A 27,263-nucleotide genomic window follows, 5' to 3' on the forward strand; every position below is an offset into this window, starting at 1 on the left:
TAGAAGTTAGAGTGGTAATTACCTCTTGTGGAGGTATTATTAACCAGGAACGGGCATAAGAGTCCTTCTGGAGAGCTGGATATATTTTATTTTTGGTCTGGGAGGTGGTTACATAGATAAAAATTCATTGAATCATCCAACCAAGATCTGTGTACTTTGCTGTATATAAGTCATTCCATATTAATATTTTTGAATAATTTTAAATAAAAATAAATCTCTGAATGGTGATACCTTCTATAAAATAGCCTGAATTTATTTGACCCCTATTCTGATTTTTTACACAGTGCATTACATGGGACACGGAGCCTCACAGAACAAACTCATTTTGTGTCCGGGTCTTAATTTATAATGATGACTGAATGACAACCCAGACAAGTGAATGTCCCTGAAAGAAAACATTAACATTACTTTAGCTCTCTTAGAAACAAGAGACGTGGCTGGCCAAGGTGGGCCACGGGAGGCTCACAGGTGCAACAGACAGGTTCGGGTCATGGCCTTTATTGAGTATTTTTGTAGACAAGGAGACACATGGCAATGTGAACAGATGGGGACTGGCGAGTTTGAGTAATTGCGCAGCTGGCTATAGGGCAGCCCCTAGCTACTACCTGGCCCTGGGTCTCCTGAGTCATAAACACCAGACAGAGACAGTGTGGCCCTGCGTGGGTTCATTTGCATATTAAAGACCTGGTCCAGGCTGGATGCTTCCTTATCTCTAAGAAAGGGCTCCCGCTGGGAGGGGCACTTCTTCCCCAGCCAGAAATAAGATGCCAAAACATAGTAAGTAGAAAATTAAAAACAGGATTTATATGATCCTGGGAAATAAAGTCTGGGACTTGCTTTCTCTGAAAACTCCGAAGTGCGGATTACCCCAGGTAATCCGTTCGGCTCTGGTACTCAGGGTCCCACACAGCACGTACTGGACAAAGTCACACACCTGAGCTGTGGATGGTCGCACTCAGAACTAGCAGCGGGGTGCCTGGAGAGGAAGCCGACACCGTGGAAATGGGAGGCACTGGGGGAGACAGGAGGCCCCTACATTGCCGGTTACTCCCAGAAGGCTTTTGTGCCCACTGTTGTTCTCTGTGGTCTCGCCGGCTGGCTGGGCCACAGCTGAGCTGGGGCCTGGCAGTTGAGCTGGGGTCAAGCAGCCTGGGGATGTCTGTGAGCTGCAGACTTTAACAGCTTTTCTGGATGAAACATACTTTTTAATTGTATTTTCTAACTGGTGACAGTGGCTTCTAATTTTACGATTTTTTCCTATTTAATAAAATAAACCGTAAGTCTATTTCAACCCCTCTTGCATTTACAAACTGTTTTACCACCTCCCTCTCTCCTACGGTGGCTCACTGGAGGCCCAACAGGGGGCGGTGGAGGCTGCAGGCTTTCGTGCCAGCAGCCCGACCACCGACCACCTACCACCGTGGGCATGTCGGAGCCAGCAGCCCAGCCCTGCACACGCAGGCCCCTGGATGGGGCTCCTCTTTGGTGAGAAGCACCTTCAAGAGTCCCACCCACTGAGGAATAGTGTCGCTCTGCCTTTCACATCACCTCATGAGCCTCACCAGGGGCTGAGAACAAAAACCCATTCACCGTCCACCTCTCGTGGGGCAGCAGCTGTGGGGTGGCATGGCCTCGGGGGCATCCTGCGCCTGTCCTTCCAGGCTGACCAATGAAGACAGGAACACATCCTGCTGGAAACGCTCTCGGCATAGCCTGTGGCCATCATGATGCCGCCAGCACTGTGTGTTCACTCCAGGCCCTCCTGTGCCTCAGAAAACCAGTCCTGAGAGGCTCCCGTGTGGCAGGCAGGGTCCCAGGGGCTCCACGATGAAGAAGACAGACCTGCGAGGTTCTGCACCAGCAGAACCGGATCTGCTGCTCAGTGTAGCGGGGTGGAGCATGAGCCCAACACTCCTGCCCAGGGTCCCATCAGGCTCCAATTCCTTTCCAAAAAAGGCCTTGACCTTCAGAATTCTACCCAATTTTAGCTAGAATCCTATAAGGCTGGTTTGACCAGCACCCTGCCCCCTGATGTCTCCTCCTAGGAATCGCTCATCAGCTGCCCCCGCCCCACCACCACCCTGCTCTTGACCATCCATCCGGCTGGTCTTGCTCTGTTTGTAACTGAACCCAGCTCTATCCTGGGGTCTCTCCCCCACTACAGTAGTTCCAGAATCCACTCTGGTTTGCTCCTTATCTGCTGTCCTGCTCTGGTTTCCCTCTGACAGGGCAGATGAGAGGACAGAGGTCTGCAGGGGGGATGCTCTGGGGAGGCTGATGGGCAGAAGCAGGGAATCCGAAATGTCTGGTGGGTTCCAGAAACAGGGCGGTGTACAGAGGACGGGCTCTGGGTCTGGCCTTTTCTGAGGATACTAGGGTGTCCACAGTCCTTCCCTGGGCTTTACACACTGACGAGTCTGCGGTCTGATGGGGCTTCTCTCTCCTACTCATAATACAATAGACAAGCCTCCCACTAACTTTGAATATGGCCGCTCCAATCTGAGGAGACACAGCACAGGGTTCTCACCAATGATCACTGGTCTCAGAGTCGATGAATTTAGAGCTTGAGGAAGGCATTTTCAGGATTGACATTTTAGGCAACAAAATACCACAGCTAGGTGGCTTGAACAACAGACATTTCTTGCTCACAGCTCTGGAGGCGGAGGTTAGAGATCAGGCTGCCAGCATGGCTGGCTTCTGGTGAGAGCCCCCCTCTTAGCTCGCCAACGCTGATTTCTCCCTGTGTCCCTGTGGCAGAGGGAGGGATGGGTGGGAGAGAGAATGAGAGGGAGGGAGGAAAGGGGAAAGAGAATGTGCAGGAGAGCTCTCCTGCATTCTTGGGTCTTTTCTTTACAAACACACTCATCCCCCACACTCGTGACCTCATTTAAACTTAATTACATCCCAAAGGTCCCACCTCCAAATGCTACCACATAAATATGAATGGGGGGAGTGCAGTTTAGTCCGTAGCAGGGATAATCTCCAAATATTTACTGAGCACCCACCATGTGAAGGTGGATGCTGGTCACTGGGAGTGGCCTGGGGTCTCCTTGAATTCCTTAGATCGTCCTCAGTTTCATGAACTTACCACCCTAAGGCATATCACTCTCCCAGGCTATCCACCAGGTTTCCCCTGGGAAGGGCCACTTCCAGAGCCTCTAGACTGATTCCCTCCTGAACACAGAAATGACAACAGTAGTGGCCTGGTGACCTGGGCTCTGACACTGAGAGGGAGCAGCATGAATGTGCTTTGGAAGGGGCCTAGAGGCAACCCTGCTGTCCCCTCACTCTGCAATCTACCCCTGCTGAAGCTCTCTCTATTTAAAAAAAAAAAAAAAAAAATGCTTTACTTGCAGCTCCCAAACTCTCAGAAACCAAAAACACAACTCAAGGTTTTTAAAACCCAATTTCTTTAAACCTCCAAAGCATTATCTTCTGAATGGCCCAAACAACACTGAACAACTGTATGGGACAGTTTTATCCACAGTGTCAAAAGGAACGACAACAAAGTGGTGCCCACAGATTTAGGAAGGCCAATCTACAGTGTTGTTGTTGTTTTTATTTTTTTATTTTTTTAATTCATTTTTTATTTATTTTCAGCATAACAGTATTCATTATTTTTGCACCACACCCAGTGCTCCATGTAATCCGTGCCCTCTCTAATACCCACCACCTGGTACCCCAACCTCCCACCCCCTCCCCCGCCACTTCAAACCCCTCAGATTGTTTTTCAGAGTCCATAGTCTCTCATGTTGTTGTTGTTGTTGTTTTTATTTTTTATTTTTTATAAACATATATTTTTATCCCCAGGGGTACAGGTCTGTGAATCACCAGGTTTACACACTTCACAGCACTCACCAAATCACATACCCTCCCCAATGTCCATAATCCCACCCCCTTCTCCCAAACCCCCTCCCCCCAGCAACCCTCAGTTTGTTTTCTGAGATTAAGAGTCTCTTATGGTTTGTCTCCCTCCCAATTCCCATCTCAAGTTGTTGTTTTTAAACAAGCTTTGGATTATTTCTGTAAGCTAAGACCTACGGCCTTTCTTCTAACCAAAAATTAAACAAAACCAATTAATAACATAGCAGAAGGGATACAGCAGAATGCCATTAATAGGGCTGCTGATTATTTTGTGCAATCAACTACATTAGAAAAATCTGGAAAAGCTGAAAAAGCTCCTTGTCTGCCTGGGTCTGATGACATATAGGAAGGCTAGCATCCTTCAATAGCCGACAAAACACCTTGAAAACAAATACGAGAGATTTCTCTTAGGGAACATCTCTCCCCGATTATTCCTCATGCTTGTGGCCCAAATAGTAGAGACATAGACTCTAAGTTGCTTGAGTGCCCTTACTAAAGGACTCCGCAGTGACAGGAATTCATCATGCAAACCATGGAATAGGGGAGAGAAGGAAGAAAAATAATTAAAACCGGTGCATGTTTATGCACCACACCCAGGACTCTCTGCAATATGTGCCCTCCTGAATACCCACCACCAGGCCACTGAAAAAAAAATTAAATTAAATTAAATTTTTTTAAAAAAGATTGTGAACTAGTCAAGGAATCCAAATCCTATTTCTAACATTGTTTCTATGGTGGGGAAAAGAATTTTGAATTTTAAAAATAACTATAAAAGTAATAATCTTTAGTAAAAACAACCACCACCAAAAAAAAAAAAAAAAAAAAACAAATAAACACAAACACAACGGTGCATGTGACCATTCTGGAAATGGGGCTTGCCCGTATTTCAATTTACATGAAGGTCCTAAACAAGAAGCAATGGAAGCAACAGGCAGTGTTCGGGTCGCACTGTGCTGCCTGCAATGTGTCTTCACGGCTTGAAATTTCATTTCTTGACCAACAGGTTCAATGATCTTCAAGATGATGACTCACAGAGCTACTTATCATTAGCCCATGTCCTGCACTCTCTGTTCCAACTAACCTCCACGCCTCTACCCTCAGGCTACACCTGTTCCCCTCAGCCCTATGAACAGAACTATTCTTTCCCTTCTGTGCTCTGGCCTCCTCCACCAGGGCCCCCCACCATCACACCACTTCTGCTAAGCTACCTCTAGCTCACCTCCAACCCCGCCAATTCCTCAGCAAAGCCATTTCTTCATTTACCACTCATGGCACCCACTGTATGATACTTTCTCACTTTCATTCATAGATCATACATTATTATTTCTCTGTGAAAACCTTGGACTAGCATTCCCATCTGTGACAACTCTGGCACAGATCAAGGACCATCTTCCTTATTTTTCACCATTACAGCACCCACCAACACACAATATTTGCCACATACAAGAGCACAAAGGGAAGTTCTGAATGAGTCCTTGAGAAGATACCCATGTCTCCAAAAGCCAAAGCATGCTTCTTTGCAACATGGAGACATTTTCTTACTTGAAAGCAAACACTCACTTTATGTGACATCTCCTTGGGATGAAATTTTTTCACAGAATATTTCAGTGCCTTAGGTATTTTTATTCTGTGTACATTTCATAAGACTTCAATTATTTCCCAGAAGAAATAGAACCTGGCTTACTTCAATGGAAGAAAAAGCAATACTGACAGATTCACCCCCTATCGTTCACACTGAGGAGGCTGGGGGGTCACCAGCAGCAGCCTGTGGACAGTTATTAGGGTGTTCAGAAATAATTTCAGAGCTTTAGCAGAGAAGGGAACAAAAGCTGTGCAGAGAAGAAAAGCAGGAACTAACAGCACATTCGCCACATTAATTTGCCTGTTGGTCCCAGGAGGTAGGCATATAGGTAAGAGGATGGAAGACAAATTTTGTTGAGAAAATAGTACGAATACACAATAATAAACCATGGCCTTCCAGACACAAAAGTCAAGAGCATACATGACTTGTCAATATGGCAGAAGGGGCTCTTCCAAAAACAGCTGACCCTCCGCAGAACACCCCCTGGCCCAAACACCTTCCCTCTCATGACTGCACTCTTCATGAGCACACATGAAGATCACCCTCAACCTGCTACTTCCTCAGATGATGGGAAAACTCTCTCTTTATGGATTTTGTCACTCACAGCTACCTCTCAACCTTGACAGAAGAGGATCACAAAAATCTACAAATGAGCAAAAAGCTGAATCCAAGCATCTACAGTGGGGTTGGGACCAGCAGGCCCACTCCTGAGAGTTCTAGTAATGATAACATCATTATGACCATTTGTCTATTGCAAAGAATGCCCTTGGACCATGGGCCCCTGATTTCACCACAGGAGGTGGAGTAGAGGATTCTGGTTTCACATGAATGCTCTTATAACAGCTGGGCAATTTCTACCTCAAGGTGATGAAAACCTGTCCTTAGACCTGTCCTTTTTTCCTACATAATGACCACACGAGTCCCCCAGCATATCTTACTTGCTGGTTGTCTTTGAGAAGGATTCCATGGATGACACGTGCTGAGGAAATGAACTTTGTTTTTCCAATAGAAGTAAAGCAAAACTTCATGATTTCTTCTCGCTGGCCCAAGATCACTTGGCGCGGCCTGAAGCAGATGCTTCTGCCCAGGCTCTAGACAAAATTTTGAGGCCATGACACTTGGGAAAGAAACTCACTGATCAGGGAGGGTGAAGGCTCCCTTGTCATGATTCAAATACTGACACCTACACAGTCACCAAGAGACTTCACTCCACCTCCCAGGACTGTTCAACTTAAACTTTCACGTACCACTATGAACCATGAAGGGTAAAACAGTAGATATTTGAGGAGAATTAGCACACAGAAGGGAGATTGGGCAAATATCTTAGTAGTCTTCTTAAGAAAGCGAATTTCTACATGACACATTAGAAACAAATTTCACAACTGCCATTTGTATATAAATACTCTCTCAAATACTCTTACCCAGATCATAGTGCAAGCCTTGTCAAGACACCTCCATCGCAGAGAAAGTGAATGTCATTATACAAAATAACTATTTCATGAGTTGAATTTGACCTTTCCTCAAACTACTGAACTTGAGAAAACCTTACCATGGTGGTGACAAGTAATGCTGAGTTACACCTACTTTTTAGGATTCCCTTATTACCAAGGGACCAAGGTGGAAGGCAGCTAGTCAAGGCAAGGTCTCATGGCCCTCAAGGGACGCTTGCAGCCAGCTGTCTACATCCGCTTCCCCCTTGAATCAGGGCCACCACTGCCCTACTCTCAGACTTCAATCACTCCACCTTCTAATAGAAGAGCCCCATAGTCACTTCCCACTGGAAATCTTTGGAACAGAAGTGATGGAATATGCACCTGTCCTGCTTATCCCCCAGAGCTCCAGGTACCTCAAGGCCTAACACAGTGATTAAGAAATAGTAAGAGGTGTAGAAATATTTGTTGAATAACTGAGCTGAGGTGAATATCTGGGCAGCGTCTATGCCCATAAAACAAAAAATCCTCTTTCACTATATCAGTAAGTCCAATGCTCAGCTCATTCCTTCCCTTCAAGGTGTATCACATTCACATCTCCAACCCTGCCCATAGTCTGGGATCCAGGCTTCAGGTCCAGTGGAACTTCCTCGTCAGTTCCAATGACAATAAATAATAATGAGCAAAGCAAATGGTGTTGATTTTTCTCTTAAGATGACAGTCAGTGCCTGTGTGGATCTCTGCTCTAAGTATGACTGAAAAACAAAAATTCACTCCAGAAAAATGTTTAAAGGACCTTACCTCAATTGCCTGACATCTCCTGGTCAGCCTCTTATTTTCTTTCCCTTCCAAATCAAGCTCCTGGAATAAATAGTTTATACTCGCCACTTGCACTAAATCACCCACCAATTAATTAATTAATCCTCAACCCACGGCAAGCTGCTTCCACTCCCACTGCTTATCGGAAAGTGCTCTGCCAAAGATGACCAACAGCCTGCCTTGGGTTGAGAAAGATTTAACACAGGGATACTCAGAGACTATTCCTCTTCCCTGATCTACCAAGAGCACTGCCTTTACCAACTTGTTCCTTGCACAGAGTTTGGGTACGAGATGAGGGGAAAAGTGAGAAATGATGGAAAAGGGAGAGAATGGCTAGAGGAACAGAATGAAATCAACATGGAGGATAAGAGTTTCTAGGGTAAAAGAAGGGCTGTTAAGGGCTAGATCAGAGAAATATTTTGAAAATTTAGGAGGGGAACAAGTGAACTCAAGAAGTGACAGATACAAAGAGAGAGTAGCAAAAATTGAACATTTTGCTGGACATTAAAAATGGAATCATCTTTGGGGTCCTTTGAAAGATCTCAGTAAAGGTTCAGATTCTCTTTTGGATATCAAACCAATACATACGTATCAGAAAAGACTTTGAAAACATAATGTCAAGACTGAGCCACAGGGCACATTGGCTTTACTGGCTTTATCTTGCATGACCTACTTGTGCCATTAGGTGCTTCTGTCCAAGCTTTTCTTCTTGTGACTCCTGGGCTTCAATGGGGGACCCCCTGGTCCCAGCCTCCCTGATTTTTCTCTCTGGCTCTCCTGTGTTGACTCCTCTTCTTCATTCTGCCCCTAAATTCAGGTGCACCCTGACCCTCTCTTGTATTTGACACAGTGCCCCTTACCCAATCCCATGGCTATACACAAAATAATCCCCAAAGCCATACCCTCCTCCCGTACTTTTTGCTGAATTCCAAATCCAACTGCCACTGGACATCCCATAGACATCTCAAACTCCATCTTTTCAAAATGAAGGGCCTTGGAATCCACTCGGTGACACAAGCACCAGACTCATGGCCATTTCCACTGTTTTATCTCACAAACTCTAGACTTAACCACCCGCACTCCAGCTCCATGCAGTCCACCAGAAGAACATTCCCCAAACCAGAAGTCCGACAACATTGCTTAAAGCTTTGCTTAAATCTTTTTAGCACACCCTATACGCCTGCCACAAGATAGCTTGAAGTTCAGTGAATGTGCCATTTTGTCTCATACTGTCTATATAGTAAAGTCCTTTGAACCCCTTCCCGTCCAGTTCAAACTCTGTCCCCACAGAGGCATCTTGCCCCGTGAGTGGGCTTGACCATTTCCTTTCTTGACATCACAGTTCCTTGTAGCTTCCTTTACCGTAACTCTGCTGATCACAGCTCTATGTTTACTTCTTTCCTACTTTACTGTAAGTGGTTTGGGACAGGAAAATATTTCACTAATATTTATTTGATCTCGATACCTCCTATCACACTTTTCCCCTAATAGATGCTCAGTAAATATTTATTGAGTGTAAATTAATATTTACTGTTATGGGCTGGACTTTGTTTCTCCCCCCAAATTCATATGCTGAAGTCCTAACCCCCAGAACCTCAGAATGTGACCTTGTTTAGAAATGGGGTCACTGAAAATGCAGTAAAATCAGCCATGCCAGGGTAGGATGGGCCCCTAATCCAGTATGACTGGTGCCCCAATGAAAAGAAGAAATGTGGTCACAGGCATACACACAGAACACCAGGTAAGATGAAGACAGAGATCAGGGTGATGCTTCCCAAGCCGAGGAACATCAAGGACTGCCATCGACCCACCAGAAGTTGGGGGAGAGATCTGGGGCAGATTCTCCCTCGTTGCCCTCAGAACCAACCTCAGACTTGACCTCAGACTTCTGGCCTCCAGAGTGTGACACCATAAACTTCTCTTGTTTAAGCCCCTCGGTCTGTGGGAACTTGTTAAGGCAGCCCTAGGACACTTTTACTAAGGAATAAATGGGTAAGATGAGTCAAAGCAGTGATTACCTGAATATCTGTAATGTGCCTTTAGTGTGCTTTGTGAAGCAGCAAACACAATAGCGGTGTTAGACAGAATTCCGCCCACGAGCAAGGAGTTCTGTCAGCGTGTTCTTCCTCCTCTCTCTGTGAAGACTTTGAAAAGGAAATGGTTTTTTCCACATAATTTTTCCACGCTAAATTTTTGTTTCTGTTTGGAGAAAATTCGGCAGGGAGGAATAGTTATCAAAGACAAATGCTTACAGTAGTTATCAAAGACAAATGCTTACAGCTCGGGGGCTCTGTCCATTCACCTGTGTCCTGCCCTTCCTTGGATATTTCTGCCCCGTCCTGTCTCCCAGACACTGCCTTCCCTCCTCAGGCCGCCTCTAGGCAACCACAGTGTCTTGGTGCATCTACAGAAACCATCTTCCCAGAGACACAAAAAGAAAACGCTAACATGCAAAAATCATCTCTAGTCAAATGCCAGTCGCTCCCTCATGTCTTTCACTGCTTCTCCTTGAAAACCCAGCACGGATGCCATGAATCAATGGGAGAAGCCAGAAATGTGTGAAAGAAAGATTTCACGGGCCTAAATCACCCATGTTCAAGTCATACCGACTGAGTAACTGCCATGCGTGTATCGGGGAGTGTGTCTAAGACTGTCACAGGGAATATCAACCAAGAAACAGATACTCAGGAAATTCCCCCTTTGACACCGGATTTCTTGAGGGATCTGCTTCCAGCTCACTAATATTCTCTCTGCTCCAAATCTGGCTGAAAGTACACAGCTTTCACTAAAGATAACTCTGGCAGGAAAACCAGATTTTAATGTGAAATGATTCACAGTGAAAATATGACACTTTTTTAAAGTTCATTAAAATTGTTAAACATTGGTGGGTTTGTTAGAGTGTCGTCCTGTTCCACTTAACAACACCTCCTCATTTTTTCACTGGTATCTGGCTCCTAGTGCTGGTTGTTACACAACAGGCGGGGACTACTTTCCTATAAAAAACCGAAACTGGAAATAAGCTCCAAGAGTTTTATTGAGAATATATATTCTATTTTAATAATAAAAAGAAACAAAATACATCAGTTGGAAAACATGAACAAAAATTTAGACTAAAATAAGTGACTTACAGGCACCATTTTCAAATCCTACTCATTTTCTTTTTAACCAGTATTTCCATTATCACAACTACATGTACTTCTCAATAGCACTCCAACTGCATACAGACTAAAGAGGAAAACAGTAGGCCATCATCCTGACCATAAAACAACAAAGGAATAACACTAAGCTTAATCAAGGTCATCCAAAATCCCAAAAACTTGGAGATAAAGAAAATTGACTAAGAGGTCAAAGGAGAAATTAAATGTGTAATAACAAATAACCCATAAAACAAAGCAAATGAGACCACCACATATTATTCCTTCGGAAGTGTTCAAAGTTGCTTCCAGAGGCAAATGCATAGCCTTAAATAGTTTCATTATTAACAAAGAAAGAAAGAAAGATTTTAAAGAAACTAAGCTCTCAAAGAATTCAGAAAACAAACAAAAATTACAGAAAAAAACAGGGTTAACAAAACCAAAAGCAAGACTGAGTTAATTCAAACATTAAAACAAAATATTACTGTGGTACCTGGGTGGCTCAGTTGGTTAGGAGTATGCCTTTGGCTCAGATCCTGGTCCTGGAGTCCCAGGATCCAGCCCCACATGAGGCTCCCTGCCCAGCATCTCCCTCTCTTTCATCCTCCCTCTCTTTCTCTCTCATTCTCAAAAAAATAAATAAAACCTTTAAAAAATACAATACTAAGAAATATACATACACCCTCTCTTTAAAATGGACTAAGCCCTAGCATATCCAATAAACAGGGAAAGGTGAAAGAAAAAAATAAAACAAAAAATGAGAAGATAATCAAGATGTTAAGAGTTCTATGTTTGGAACGCAAGGGAACTGGTCAAATCTGAAGTCAGCCACTTGCTAATTATAAGACTGAGAATATTTACCTTCTTAAGTCTCCATTTTCTCTATAAATGAAAAACACAAAACTTGTAAAATGATAGGATAATGCTAACCAACTCCTAAACTTTTTGTGAAAGTCAGGTAAGTACTTCACAGTTCCCAGGAACTAGTAAGCACTCATGCAACACTCTAGATCATTCCTAAGACTTACGTGATGCTAGTTTGTTTGATTCACAAATCTCTACAATACCATCTTAACCCTTCCCGGGATATAGTCACTTGACGTGGTCCCACGGGTCCACTGTGCAGGATGATATTTGCAATTTCATCTTCAAAATAATGCAAGTCATAGAAACTGGTGGAAATCCAAATTCCTCCAGATTTGAAGTGGAACTGCCATGGCTGTGGATGAGCCAGTGAGGGGGCAGCTGGTGTGCAGTGATCTGACAAGAGTCAAATGTCCTCCAAAACATATGTCCCTACAGCACAGTTAATGTGCTATAAGAAGCCTCCCTACTAAAGTGTAGAGAACTGACCTGGATAGATTTGACTGCATAAAGGAGACACTGAAATGGCAAGAGTGAGACAATGTCTAGGAACAGAATAATGAAGAGCAAAGAATAGAATTTAGAAAACATGAGTCAGGAGAGGGAAATGGGGATGGAAAGGGATCAGCTGGATACACAGGAGAAACCCCACATTAACGTCCCCACAGTGGCTAACTTGAACACCTCCTGCATGCCAGCAACTGTTCCGAGTGCTTTTCATGTAATTATTCACAAGTCGGTCCCCACACATCGACAAGGTGGACACTAATTTGGGGCGGGGTTTGCTTGTTTGTTGTTTGTTTTTTGAGAAGAAACTTGCAGAGTGAAGTCATCAGCCTGGGCCCTGGAGTGAGTTCATGGTCAAAGTCAGCATCTACAGCCAAGCTAAGGTACCCCAGGGCCCACAGTCCTGCACTTGCTGCTCACTCCCCATCTCAGTGTCACAGGAAGTGTCTCTGGAACCAAAGAAGCCTAGAGAAGGAAGGGCCATCATTGTGGTCAATCCGATAGAAGACGTGGGACCAGGAGTGCTCTGACTTCCACAATGTGCTTCAGTGGAATAACAGTGGCTAAAATTAGACAGCAGATGAAAATCCTTCAGGAAGAAAAAGGAAGTGATGGCAGAGTGGGCTTAAACAAAACTGTCCATCCTAGAAACCAACAGCTAAAGAGATAAGGGTTCAAAGTATGGACTGTAAGGTCCAAAACATGGGTGGGAACGAAAGGAGCTGGTTGGTCCAGCCAGTCAGACATCAGATGGCTGATAGAGAAACAGGAGGAGGAGAGCATGGCAGAAAAGAAATTGATGCTGCCAACATCTTTCCCAGCAGTAAAGTTTACGACTGGAAGCGAGTCTTATGTGTTAACGAGTAGGAGTTCATCAACAAAACCAAAAACTGATTTAAAAAAAAAAAAAAGACAATAAGGAGTACATGGCTGACTCAGTCATTGGGCATCTGCCTTCAGCTCAGGTCATGATCCCAGGGTCCTGGGATTGAGCCCCACATTCAACAGAAAGCCTGCTTCTCCCTCTCCCATTCCCCCTGCTTGTGTTTGTTCTCTCTCTCTCTCTCTCTCTCTCTCTCTGTCAAATAAAAAAATAAAATCTTAAAAAGAAAAACAGGCAGTGGACTTGAATAGGCATTCCCCCACAGAAGGAATTCAGATGGACAAGAGGCTCACGAAAAGATGTTCACCATCACTCACCATTAGGGAAATGCAAATCAAAACCTTGATGAAACCCCACTTCATACCCACCAGGATAGCTATTATAAAAATAAATTGTAAAGAATTAACAAGTATTGGCAAGCTTTTGGAGAAACTGGAGCCCACCCTTGTGGGATGCTGACAGGAATGTAAAAATGGTGTGGCACTCCTCAGTATGGCAATTCCTCTAAGAATGAAACATAGAATTGCTACATGATCCAGTAACTCCACTTCTGAGTATCTACCCAAAAGAAGAAAGCAGGAACTTAAAGAGATATTTGTACACTCATGTTCATAGTGACATCATTTGCAACAGTAAGAAGGTGGAAGGAATCCAAGTGTCCATTAATAGATGTATGGATAACAGAATGTGGTCTATCCATACAGTGCAATGGCATTCAGCCTTAAAAAGGAAGCACATTCAACACCTGCTACAACATGAATAAACCTTGAAGACATAATGCTAAATACAATAAGCCAGTCATAAAAAGACAGATACTCTATGATTCCACTTATACGAGGTCCCAAGAGTAGTCAGATGCATAGAGTCAGACAGTAGAATGGTGGTTGCCAGGAGTAGGGGGACTGTGGGGAGAGGTGACTGATAAGGGGCACAAGGTTTTCTTCAGGCACAATAAAATAGTTCTGCAACTAGACAGTAGGGAATGTAGCACAATATCATGAATGTACTAAAACTAATGTAACCAACTTAATTTATGTATCTCTTACCACAATAGCAAAAAGGGGGGTGTTGAATTATAAGCTTTGTGCATAAAATTTATATTGATATTGTACTTTGGTAAAGCACAAAAAAGGAAAAAAAAATCAAGAGGTGAAAGGAAGCCATGATCAGAGCTAGAGGGGACGTGAGAACCTTCCTATCACTATAGGGCAGGTTTTCCCAAACCGTGCCCACCAGACACCAAGAGGATCTATGCGTGCCTGGGGGTAGGAGAGAGGTAGATTGCAAGTGGGAGAACCCGTGGATTATACAAAATTAGACAGGCTTCTTCACTGTGGGACTTTTTGGAAACTTTACAAAGTTAACATTCAGAGTAAATTTCAAAAAAAAAAGAAGATTCATGGGCAGGGTTGCCCAAATTTCTTTGATCCTAGAACAGTCTGTGAGGAACACAGCCCACAGACCAATGAAGAAAGCAAACAGATAAAGAAAAGACTGACCAAGTGGGGTTATCGCTGGGTCAACAGCACAGGTGAGGTGGGTCAGCAGGTGAGAGCCACGGCTCTACAAATCTGAGTAACTAGAAACCAACCACATGAAAAATGTCTTTCTGACCTCATAATTTGGCTTCTCTAATCATTTAAACCTCCCCCATGGTGCTTGGCACTATCAATTTCCATTAGTCTGAAAAAGCTCCTCCATGTTTTTCTTGATGGAATAACGTGTGCAAACCACCCTGCTTTGACAGGCCACAGGGTCCTGCAGATGACCCAAGAAAGAGTGTCAATGAGACAAGTGTTAATACTGTGTGTTAGAAGTCAGGAAAAAGTGCCCATCAGTCAATATTGAACGTAAGTGCTACAATGTAAGTCTAAAATGAGAAGCAAAAATCTGGAGGCGATTACTTATTTGCATGTTGTTTAGTTATTTTTTGTACATATTATTTTTTCCCATGGGAGACTCAGCTGGTAACCTGACTCTTAGAGGTAAAACCAAGTTTCACAAGAGAGAGTCAGGATGGGAAGAATAAACTACAGTCCTAGATGATAAATCTTATTTTCACTTGTGGAGGGCGTCACCTGACTATTACTAAGTAGAAAAGAAGGAAGTTGAGCTTTATGTCCTTGAGAAAACCAAATGAGAGTATCAAAAAGAAATCCAAATTCAGTTATTTATGGAAGCTCCAGGAAACTCAAGAGTGAGCCAAGTAGTTTTGGTAACAGGCTGTGTCTATGGTATGTTGACCACCATCCTTCCATCCCCCAATCTACCATTTATTTGCCTCATTCAAATAGGTACCTGTTTCCCTCCAAAGCTGTCAAACATCTGGGCATTGTGCTAGGCTTCATACAAAAGTGGGGCACTGAACACCCCCTCTGAACTTACGGCTCATGGGATGAATAACACTATCAATTATTATTGCTTAAATGTGTAATAGCATATTGAGACATTTGTTTCTCTTTTTCCACACTAACATAAAACAGTAAGTTCAAACTAGCCAAAAATAGACAGGCAACACTCAAACAAAAGACATGGCTCTTAGTATGGTCCTTAAACATGGTAGCCAGGGTAAAACACTGAAAATGCAAGAATTTCACATTACCCTTTAATTGGGGTGGTAAAATTAAGGGAAAGGTGAGGACCTAAAATTCATAAGTCTTATTTTTATTCATCTCCCTTCCCAAGCCAGAGAAAAATGAACAGGATCGTAAGTAGGAAACCTGAGGGAAATGGACCTCTAGAGTAAAATCAGGTCAAACTTCTACACTTGCCTTTACATTTTCCACAGAGTGAAGGAAGGCCTAACATAAAGGAGAATTTACCACCGCCAAAGCTAACTGCCTCCAACAGAACCAGGACTTACCAGAAAGTCAAAAGAGATGTAGCAGACAGGTTGAGAGTGTCAACTTAGTATTATAAGAGTTCCTGCAGAAAAGAATAAAAGGAATAACAGAGAAGACTTATGAAAGAAATGTCAGCTGAGAACCTTCCAGAATGGAAGATAGGAGTCCTCAACTGAAACTGCAGCCTGGGTGTCCATCATGATAAATATAGGTAAATCTACACCTCAAAACATTCCAGCGAAACTGTAAACGTCAAGAGGGAGGAGAAAGTCTCAAAGCCTACCAGAGAAAGGCAAACTAACCACAAAATCCTGACAATTAGATGCACAGAAATTTCCCATGATGATGTAAGTCAGAAGGGAGGGGGGAGGAGAATGGGTGTGCCAGGTGGTGGGTATTAAGGAGGGCACATATAGCATGGAGCACTGGTTTGGGACATAAACAATGAATCTTGGAACACAGAAAAAATAAAATTAAACTTAAAAAAAAAGAAGATAATGCAGTGTTACCTTCAAAACACCAGAAGAAAATAACCGTCCATCTAGAATTTTATACCCTGTTAAAATAACACGCAAGAGTAAAGCCATGATTAAAACATTTTCAGACACACAAATAGGAACTTTACCACCATGTAGTCTTACTGAAGGTATTATTAATGGGTGCACTTAAGCAAGATATACAAACCCAGACCTACATCAAGGAACATAAGACACAACAATAAGCATAGAAATTGACCAATTATGTGGTTAAATTTAATTTATGTCCATAAAAATAACTAGCTTTTCACATTTAAAACACATTAAAACATTCACATTTAAAACCAAACACTAGGCAACAGTTATTAAATAAATGACAGAGGTCATTTGACAATTAAACCGTGTTGAGATCCTTGTCATGATACAGAAATTGATAAAAATACTGAGAAACTTTATATATGGTTAAAGCACATAACTCAAAATTATGGATAATCCATGAAAGAATGGAAATACAGTCTGCAATTTTAAAATAAACAAAGGGAGAAACTGGGAACACAGCAAAGTTTATTCATTCAACAGGAAACAAATAATAAAGAGAATGAAAGAAAAAACTGGGTAAAGAGAAAACACAGGAGATAAAAAAATAAGTTCAAGTACTTCAGAAATCATAAATATATTAAATTCACTTATTTAAAAACAGAATTTATCAGATTGGGGAAAAAATTCCTTCCATATGCAGGTTCAAATGACACAGCAAAGTAAAGACACAAAGCCCGGTGGGAAAGACACCTTCAAGAACTGAGGTCAGGGAGATCCCCAGTGCAGCCCTAGTGCAGACAGAAGGGAATTCAAGCCAAGAGCATCAATACAACACAGCAGCTCACTATGTGATTTTGTGATATAGATCCCTGATAAACTTACAAACTTGTTGCAATATAGCTCAAAACATATCACAAAAACTGACAGTATTACAGGGATAAATTGTATTTGTACACATCTCAGAAAATAGCACAAGCAAACCAAAAACTAGTAGTAATAATGGTCTGATGAAGAACACTAGTAAATTTTATTCAATAACTAGGGCAACAGAGGATAAATAAATCTAATAGATTCTTTTTAATGTTTAATGTAGATAACTTTGATATTTTGGTTATTTGTGGGAGGGCTTCACTTTCTAAACTTGGGAAGTTAAACACAGCCATGTGACTTTTTCTGGCCAGTGAAATGCGAGCCAAAGTGCTGAATGGCGAGAGACTTCAGGGCAGATGCTTGATTTTCTAGCTCCCTGTTCTGCCTGATACAAATATGCCATAAGATCCAAATGGTGTTGAGGGTTGAGTGTTGATACAACAGTTGATACTGCTGATACTGTTGATACAGTTGATACTGTTAATACATCAGTACATGAAGAAAAGCTTCCTCCAAAAGTTGCTTGGATCAGCCGTAGACCTTGCTTCTGTGAAAACAGACTTAGAGCCTTAAGATCTGAGATGGGAGGTAAGATCTATTACTGTGGCATTATCTAGACTATTTGATCTGATCCAATACTATCTGCAAATAAGAATGACTTAGTTTCTTTTCCGCTCTTAACACACTGACTAGAACCTCAAGTATAACGTTTAGTAAAAGCAGTGGTCATGAGATCTTTATCTAGCTCTTGGCTTTAACAGGAATTCTTTTAAGTTTCACTGTTAATATGATATTTATGTTAGGTATTTGATAAATACCTTTGACAAATTAAGAAAGTTCCCTCTTTGTCATGAATTAGTGCTGAATTTCATCAATTTTTTATTTTGGGTTGCATTGTTTGAGGTAATCTAGTGTTTTTTCCCTTCTTTAATTTACTGATGTCATATATTAATAAAAACCTGATGGATCGTTTAGGAACTTCCCATTCATATTTAGAAGAGATACCGTTAATAATTTTCTTTTCTTTTACTGTCCTTATCTGAAGTTGGGAATTCTTCTGTTTTCTGTAATAGTTTGCACAACAGAAGGGTTTTTTTTGTTGTTGTTCCCTTAATATTTAATGAAATTCACCTCTAAATTTTGGGGAGTTATTGTCTTTTAGGATGGAAACAGGTACAATTTTGATTACAAATTCCATGTCTTTCATTCCTATTTTTTATTCAAGTTCTAGTTCTTCTTCAGTGAACTTTGTCACTTGTGATTTTTTACAAAATGATTTTATCTAAGTTCTGAAATGTAATGGCATAAAGTTGTTTTTAACATTCTATTGTGATTTAAAACTCTTTCTTGGGTGCCTGCTGACTCATCTGGTTGAGCATCCACTCCTGATTTAGGCTCGAATCATGATCTCAGGGGCCTGGGGTCAAACCCTAAGTCAGGCTCCACACTCAGCATGGCGTCTGCTGGGGATTTTCTCTACTTCTCCCTTCACCCCTCCCTCCCTCACTCATGTGCATGTGCTCTCTCTCTCTCTCTCCTTAAAAAAATGAAAATAAATAAATAAAATTGTTGTTTTTCCATGGTTGCAGACCGTATTTATTTTTTATATGGTTTATTTATGCTCTTTTCTCTTTCTGGTTAAATCTTGCTGGGCTTTACATCGCTGGTTTTCCTAACAAAGAGTTTTTGAGTCCGCAAACTGTTTTATTCTCTATTTCATTCATTGTGACTTGTATTTTCATTTTTGTTTTTTCTTGCCTTTTATTTATTTTTTTAAAGATTTTATTTATTTATTTATTTAACAGACAGAGATCACAAGTAGGTAGAGAGGCAGGCGGCGGGGGGGGGGGGCAGGATCCCAGCTGGGCAGAGAGCCCGATGTGGGGCTCAATCCCAGGACCCTGAGATCATGACCTGAGCCAAAGGCAGAGGCTTAACCCACAGAGCCACACAGGCGCCCCTTTTCTTGCCTTTTAAATGTTAAATTTGCCTCGGTGTAGCTTCTAGAATTATATGTTTAATATATTTTAAATCCTAACTCATCTGTATATTTGAAATACTTCATAACTTGAAAAAAAAATAGTGATTCTAAGCTACATTATGAATTTGGAGGCAATCTGAAACCCCAGTGTATGCTGAAAATGACTTTTTTTTTAAGATTTTATTCATCCATTCGACAGACAGAGAGATCACAAGTAGGCAGAGAGGCAGGCAGAGAGAGAGAGACCGGGAAGCAGGCTCCCTGCTGAGCAGAGAGCCTGATGCAGGGCTCCATCCCAGGACCCCGGGATCATGACCCAAGCCAAAGGCAGAGGCTCAACACTCTGAGCCACCCAGGCGCCCCGAAAACAACTTTTTATACAATTACAGGATGCACAAAGAAAGACTAAAGCCACCAATTGTAATTAACCACGATTCCAACTCCTTCTCCTCCTCCTTCATATCCTCAGACAACAGAAAAATAGATAAAACATAATATCCAGAACACAACATCAAGCTCCATGCAAGAAATAACAACAATAATAATTCTCACATAAGGACAGAAGCAGCCAAGGACAATTCATTCAAATTACGTCTGAAGGTATAGCTGCATCTGCCCTTCTTAAAGATACTTGACAGGGAGAAACAGCAAATGGGTGTAACAGCACGGAAAAGAAGGGACAGCAAAGGGAAGGAAATGTGTGAAAGACAAATGAAGAAGCCAGCCTGGAAGAAAACAGACTCCCAGCAGTGGGTTACAAGTTCTCACGTGGGTGCTGTGACCCTCAGGGAACACGAAGGAACTATCCCTGGAGGGCATGAAATTTCTCCAGCCCTGTCTCCATCTCTAGATGAACACGTTTAGCCTGGAGGTTGATTTAGAATATTTCATTAGCAACTGGAATGATTAGTACAATAAACGGTGATTTTAAAAGCTGTTGTTGTAATATGGTGCACTTTAAGCTTTAGACATGTTGACCACAGGGGACGCCTGCGGCTGAGTCATTCGGCATCTGCCTTCGGCTCAGGTCATGATCCCGGGGTCCTGGGATCAAGCCCCGCATCAGGCTCCCTGCTCGGCGGGAAGCCTGCTTCTCCTCCCACTCCCCCTGCTTGTGTTCCCTCTCTTGCTGTCTCTTTCTCTGTCCAATAGATAAATAAAATCTTAAGAAAATGAATAAATAAAAATTTAAAAATGAAATGAAAGATTTTACCATAAACGATCTGCTGCTATAAGACATGAAGAACATGAAATCAGCAAAACAAGAACAAAAGCATGAGATGACAACGTGAGAGAGATGAGAAGGGGAACCTGCAGAGCTCGGGAAACATGTGGAGAGCCAAGGCAAACAAGTCGAGCCAATGAGAGGCAAAGAAGCAGGAACAGAGAACACAGCTGTAAGCCCAAACAGGATGCTCAGGAACGGCTTCAGACAACTACAGAAGGCCAGAGTTTCAATAAAAGAGTCGGAGACCAAAATTTAGACAAAAATTAAATACCGTTCCCCTGACATTGGTCATTTTATTCCAGCAAAATGCTGTTGCACAAAACAGTATGGGCACATTTTTCTGGCAATGACCTTTAAAAGCGAGGTTCGTGTGTTTTTTTAATTCAATAATAGAAAACTAATTTTGTTGTGTTATGTTTATGCCTCATTCTTGACCCAAGACAGTTTTATTCAGCATGGTAAAATGCTTGGCACAAAATGAGCCAATAATAATAATAATAATATAATGGCTACTTGTGTGGCTCTTATTTACACAGTAACACTGTTCTAAAACTTTATTTACAGAGGTCTATCTAATCCTCCTACCCACTCCCAGTATGAAATAAGCACTATTGTCTTGGATGTCAACAGGGGAAACTAAGGCACAGAGAAATTAAGGAGCATGCCCAAGGTCACACAAGCATCTGGCAGAGCTGGGACTGTGAACCCAGGCCTCATGGTCCAGAGCCCAAGCCCCTCATCTCCACAGGACTTACAGGATTTACTGAATGAGGAAATGGAAGACCAGCTACTTTACAAACTCAACTTGGTCCCAAACAACTTCTGGTAAAAATTCTGGTTGATCTGTTTTCAAATGAGTCTCATTACCTGACACCCAAATCTCATAATTCTGGGTTTCATCTGCAAGCCATATTGTTTGACAAGATCTCTCTAAGTCATCCTGGCCACCCATTCACCTGTCCTCTTCAGACACAGGCTCAGACAGCTCTCATTGCCTTGCAGGCAAAGAAGAGTCATCAAAACCCACAGGAGACCATCCACAAAGCTTGAAGGAACCCCCTCCTCAGGTCAGGGGCAAAGGAAAAGAGCCTGGAATTAGGAGGGCTGGGAGGAGCCCTCACCCATTCATGGGGCTTCCCTGGGGACAGAGAGAGGAAGCAGAAGCATGCCACTGGTCAGGAGAAAACCACAGGAGGTCTCAAGCCTGGGGTCTACCAAGGGCTCCAATGGCAGAAACAAGCGGAAACAAGGTTTCTGGGAGCTCCTGTCTATCGACAGTTATGTTCAGGTGGATAGGGATGTGGTAGTTCAAGGTCTGCCAGGTTCACCTGAGTCAGCATCCCGGTCATCTGGGGAGAGAGGATGACAAGGCCCAAGCAGCATTTCACCGCCACTGGAACCAGGATTCAGGAGGAGGACCTAGTCCTGGCAGAACACCAGGTAGAAATTTGATCCAACGCCCGTTCAAATGAACAAGCATCCTGATGAAGCAAAGGGAACCCGTGGGACACCAGATCCTGACTCAGAGTCAAGGCCAGCTCCGTGCTCAGGAAGGCAGTGTCAGAGCCCCTGAAACCCCTTCAGGATCAGTGGGAACTGGCCCAAGTCTGCAGCCACTACTGCCAACCTGGCAGGGCTGAGGAAGGGGAGTTGCCCACTGGTATCCTCTGATGAAACGATGAAGACCAGCATCTGTTCAAGGAAGCTCGATCAGGTACGTAGACTCTCATAAAATCAGACATCAACCATCGTCCTTGTCTCTTCAAAGCACCCACTTAGAAATCCTACAAGAGAAATGGTGCCCATGTTCTGGAACAACCTTTGTAGAGATAACACTGTCTTTGCCACTGTTTGGAGACGACAAATCAGTGAAATGTCTTTATGCTTTGAATCACTTATGCAGGAACTTAATGCCAATGGACCACAAAAATTTACTTATTTTTTAATTTACCTAACAAAAGAACTATAAAATATGAATTGACATGAAAAGGGAAACATGAAAGACAGAAAACAGGTCTTAATACACATGCAGCCATTCCTTACAAGAAGAGATAGGTACCTGTATTTTTACCATGCTGCACATTACATCCCCAGGACTTATGTGTCTTATAACCAGAATTTGTACCGTTGGATGTCCTGTACCCATTTTCCCCACCCACCTTCACCCCGCCTCCGGCAACCACTGATACATTCTTTCCCTCTATGAATTCAATCTGGGTTGATTTTTTTTGTTTTGTTTTGTTTTTTAGATTTCACATATAAGTGAGAACATGTGTCTTCCTCTGTCTGATTCATTCCACTAAAAGGAAGATATTAAATGCTCTCTTTGAAACAATTTGCATATTACATGCACCTGTTAAAGAAGAAACACCATAAAAGATGTGCCCATACAAGACTACGCAACCTAACTAAAGTATTTTAATACATGTGAGGATGGGCAGAATCAGAACGCATTTACCCACAAATGGGACTCTAGGAATTGCCATCGATAAAATACTCTACAGCCATCCCCAGCCCCAGCACTCCCGGGAAAATGACACCTCCCCTGATGCCTCTCTTTATTAAATCTGCCTCCTGCATCTCATGAAGTAAGGACAGAAACAGCAAATGAGGGAGATGGCAGTGCAGGGGGGCGGTTGATGTTAATATTTATAACAGGTAAATACCTAACAGGGACTTCTGTAAGTTTGTCATGCTAACATAAAGGAAGGGTGAAAAATGACTTCACAACATCTAATTACTGCAGGCTCAGAAAGGGGTTTCTATTGGAAGCTGTATTAATCCCAAGTCAAACACCTAAACGGGGCGGGGGGGGGGGTGAAACAAATAGGATAGAATGGAGTCGGGTATAATATTTACCACACACATTTACCCTGCATGAGACACACACGCGTGTACACACATGCACATAACTGACAGATATGATGACAAACACTGATTATAAAATCTTCAGGCATCTCACTTTACTTGGTAATGACCTAAAGAGACATCCTTCTAGTCCTCTCCTCAAAGCCGAAACCGCTACTGTGGCTTCTTCATAAGAAGCCACCCTTGGCAACCTGCCCCACCTCCCCCCAACGCCCTCCATAACGCCCAACTGCAGAAAGCCATCCACGCAGACTGCTAGGGGTTGGGGTTTGTTTCTCAGGTGGGTTTATTCATCTTAACTCTAAGGTGCTTCTAGCCTGAGCTAATTCTCCGATGGCACATGTGCACCATGCCCACCGCAGAAACACCACCTCCTCAAGTGTGTGCTGTGAATACAGATGATACTTTGTAAATGAATATGCTGTTATCAATAGCAAAGATAAAAATAATGACTCCGTTAGAAACAGGGCAAAGGACCAGATAGACATTTTTCCAAAAAATCCACATGGCTAACAGGTACCTGCTAAGGTGCTCAACATCACTGATCATCAGGGAAATGCAAGTCAAAACCACGATAACCTCACGTCTTTTCGGATGTCTATTATCAAAAAGACAAGAGATAACAAGTCTGCCCGGAAGGGGGGCGGGGGGCACCATCCGTGGGAACACACACCGCACAGCTACAGGGAAAGCCAGAGGGGAAAAGTAAGGCTCGAACACATGACCCAACAATCTCACTTCTTAGTACATAGCCCAAAGGAAACAAAAACATGATCTCAGAGACATCTGTACTCCCGTGTTCACCGCAGCAATATTCACAATATTCAAGATAGAGAAACAACCAAGTATCTGTGGACAGATAAACCCATTAAAAAAAAAAAAAAAAACATAAAACCTAGTATCTGTGAACAAACAAACAAAAAACAGATAAACCCGGAAAATAGCTAAACAACTGAATGGTATTCAATCTTAAGAAGTAAGGAAATCCTGCCGAGCAACAACGTGAATCATCTTGGAGGGCATCGTGCTAAGTGCGAGGAAAAGGAAAACAGGCAAAGACAACACTGCATGATATCACTTACACGCAAAATTTAAAAAAAAAAAAAAAAAAAAAAAGTGGAACTCAACAGAGAATGGTCAAGCGGTTGCCAGGGGCTGGGGGTGCAGGAAACGGAGAGGTCCTGAGGATGTATGTGTGACGCCGTAAGTAAAATGGATAGCTCTGTTATGTGGTTTAAAAGTGCTGAGAGTCGGACTTAAATGTACACACACACACACACACACACACACAAGGTAAATTAAAAAAATAATAATAAATAAAGGCACTTTTAGACCAAGTTTCATGAGATCTGGTCTGTAACCATCTTTTTTTCCTTAATTTAAAAAAGAAAAAAGAAACAGGACAAGCCAGGCGTCCCCGCGCTCCTCCTAACCGCAGGGCAGTCGGAAGAGCCCCCGCGCCCGCACCAACCCCGCACCTTCAAGTCCCAGCCCCCGCTGCCCCGCAGGGTCCGCGCCCCGGGCGCCTCCTGCGTCCGCTCCTCCCTCAACCCCCGGGGCCCTCACCTGGACGCCCACGTCCCCCGCGCCTGGGCCTCCCTGACCCCTGCGTGCCCCCCTGCCCGCACCTTTCTCGGACCCCCGCGTTCCCGCACAACCTCCGCCCCCCTACCTCCCGGACCCCCGCGTCCCAAGCGCCCGCACCTCCTGGAACCCCCTCTCCGCATCTGCCGCGCCCCCAGCACCCCGCTCCTCCAGCACCCCCGCACTTCTCGCGGCCCCTGCGCCCGCACCCCGCGCCCCCCGCGCCCTCCGTGCCCGCACCTCCCGGCCTCACCGTGCGCCTCGCACGCCCCCGCGGCCCGCTGGGGCTGCAGCCACCGCACGCTCAGAGCCGCAACGCGGCGGACAGAGCCACAGGCGCGCGGCCGGTCGTCGCCGACGCTGGGTCCAGGCCGAGGGCGGCTGTCCCCTCCGCAAGGCATTTAGGAGGTGGGAGGAGCCGCGCGGCGATGCGCACGGGAAATCTGATAGGTGAGGCGGCGGGCGGGCGGGGACGCGGGGCGCTGCGGCGGGGGTGGAGCCGGGATGGGGGGCGCCCCGGATCCCCCCTCCCCCAGCAGCCCGGCGCGGGTCTCGGGGAGTGGCCGGACCACCCGGGAGAGCGCCAGGAGTGGCGACAGGAGCTGTCCACCGCGTTCCGCCTCCGTAGCCGCGAGGGGAAGAGCATCCTTCAAGGAGCACCAGACCTTCCCCGAGGGTGACATCTGCTCATACAGGCTTAGGCCCCTTCTTTGAGTTTCCCCTCCTCCCGGCCTCCCAGGGGACGGTCCCAAAGTTAACTTCAAGAACACTTTGTACGGAGAAGGCAATGCGGCCCTGCGCTCCTCAAACCCCAGATGCCTTCAGAAAGAATATCTCCCCCTTTCAGAAAAGAGAGGCTAGTGGCGTCGCCAGTGGTTTCATTAGCAGCAACGGAGTCAAGGTCAACTAAAGGTATGGGGAGTTCGGGGTGGGGGGGGGGGGGCTCTTTAATGCTCTGGGCCGCCCACTGACGTAGGTGCTAGTCCCTTTCCCATTTCCTGGATGAGGCTGCTGAGGGCCCAGAGAAGGGAAGGACTGGAGAAGGGTGAGCAGATGAGTAGAGACATCAGTGTGGTGGTGCCATCGGGGCCGCTTTCCCTGGCAGGAAACATATGCAGGCATTTCTGTACAAAACTACACATGTATCTTTTTTAAGAGTTGGAGACAGATCATTGATCATCAAATTCAGTGTTTGTCAGCCCCGGCTGCACAGTGACATTCCCAGGGCGCCGGGCTCTGCCCAGACGAAAATAATCCGATTTCTTTTCCTTAAACTCGTATCTGCCATAGTTTCAGCGCAATGCCAGGCCCAATCACCACCACTCCCCCCAACCCTGTTAGCCTGATCTTTCTTGCACACACAAAGGTGAAGTAAGCTGATGCCGGGGAGAAGAGTAAAGGAGAATCCAAAATATTGAGTGAGATGGAGTGCCAAAGCCTAAAAGGCGCAGTATCCTTTCAGAGTTTCTGAGAGAAGAGGAGTCCCCCCCACCCCCCAGGAAGGAGCCAGGAGCCTGCGGAGCTGTGGGTTGGAGGGAGGGCCCCCTGTGAAGAGGCTGATGAGTAAGAACATAGTAGCAGTGTAGAACAATCACCAGCAGGCTTGATTAAACTCCCCCGCCATTCTGCGTGGCTCCCGGCTGTTCTACAGCAGTTTCCTGGGGTAACGAGATGGGCCTGGTGCATTCACAGCCCAGGGCTCTTAGCCAGCCCAACCTGGCAGGACGCCGCCTAGAGAGCCATCAGGGGCAGCGGGCGGTGCCCGGAAGGTGAATTAGGTAAACCCTGGGCTCACACACCCTCTTGCCCTTTCCCTAAGTCCTCTCCCCACCTCCCCCACCTCCCCCACCGCCTCCAGTGTGGCAGCTGTCAGTAAGAGCCACACCTCTGCCAGCTACAGACAACCTGAGCGCAGCAGACTCATCACACCGGCTTCCGGCACCCTGAGGGATGTGACACAGGGCAGGATCCAGAACAAGGGGCTGGGGGAGAATGGGGACACCGATCCACTGATCCAGCTAAGACCAGACAGATGAAAGGGAGGCCCAGGGAGGGCCCTGAGACAGGAATTCACCTGCCTGTGGCTCAGTATTACCGTGTGGAAATGCGCTAATAGAACAGGGCAGACCAGGTAGGTCAGTGCACACAAATAGCCTCGGACACACCTGTTCAGAAAATAAAGCACCGTCTCACGGGCCAGAGCTCATAGTTAAGGCTCTGACACTGGCCTTTGCTAAACATCAAGACCTTAGCAAAGACCTTGCTCTGTACCTTTCACCATGAGGTGGCCG

At 44.4% G+C, this 27,263-nt stretch overlaps 1 protein-coding gene across 1 annotated transcript in view; it reads right to left on the reverse strand.

Moving 5' to 3' along the window:
* The window catches only part of B3GALT5 (beta-1,3-galactosyltransferase 5), a 37,260-nt gene extending 11,905 nt beyond the window's left edge, over positions 1-25,355 (reverse strand). Inside the window, exon 1 of the mRNA XM_082697761.1 lies at positions 25,226-25,355. The gene's annotated coding sequence lies outside the window, so the exon portion shown is untranslated. The remainder of the gene's footprint in view (positions 1-25,225) is intronic.
* Positions 25,356-27,263: the final 1,908 nt, after the last annotated feature.

Source organism: Mustela nivalis (genome assembly GCF_964662115.1).
Source record: "Mustela nivalis genome assembly, chromosome: 1".
Taxonomy (NCBI): domain Eukaryota; kingdom Metazoa; phylum Chordata; class Mammalia; order Carnivora; family Mustelidae; genus Mustela; species Mustela nivalis.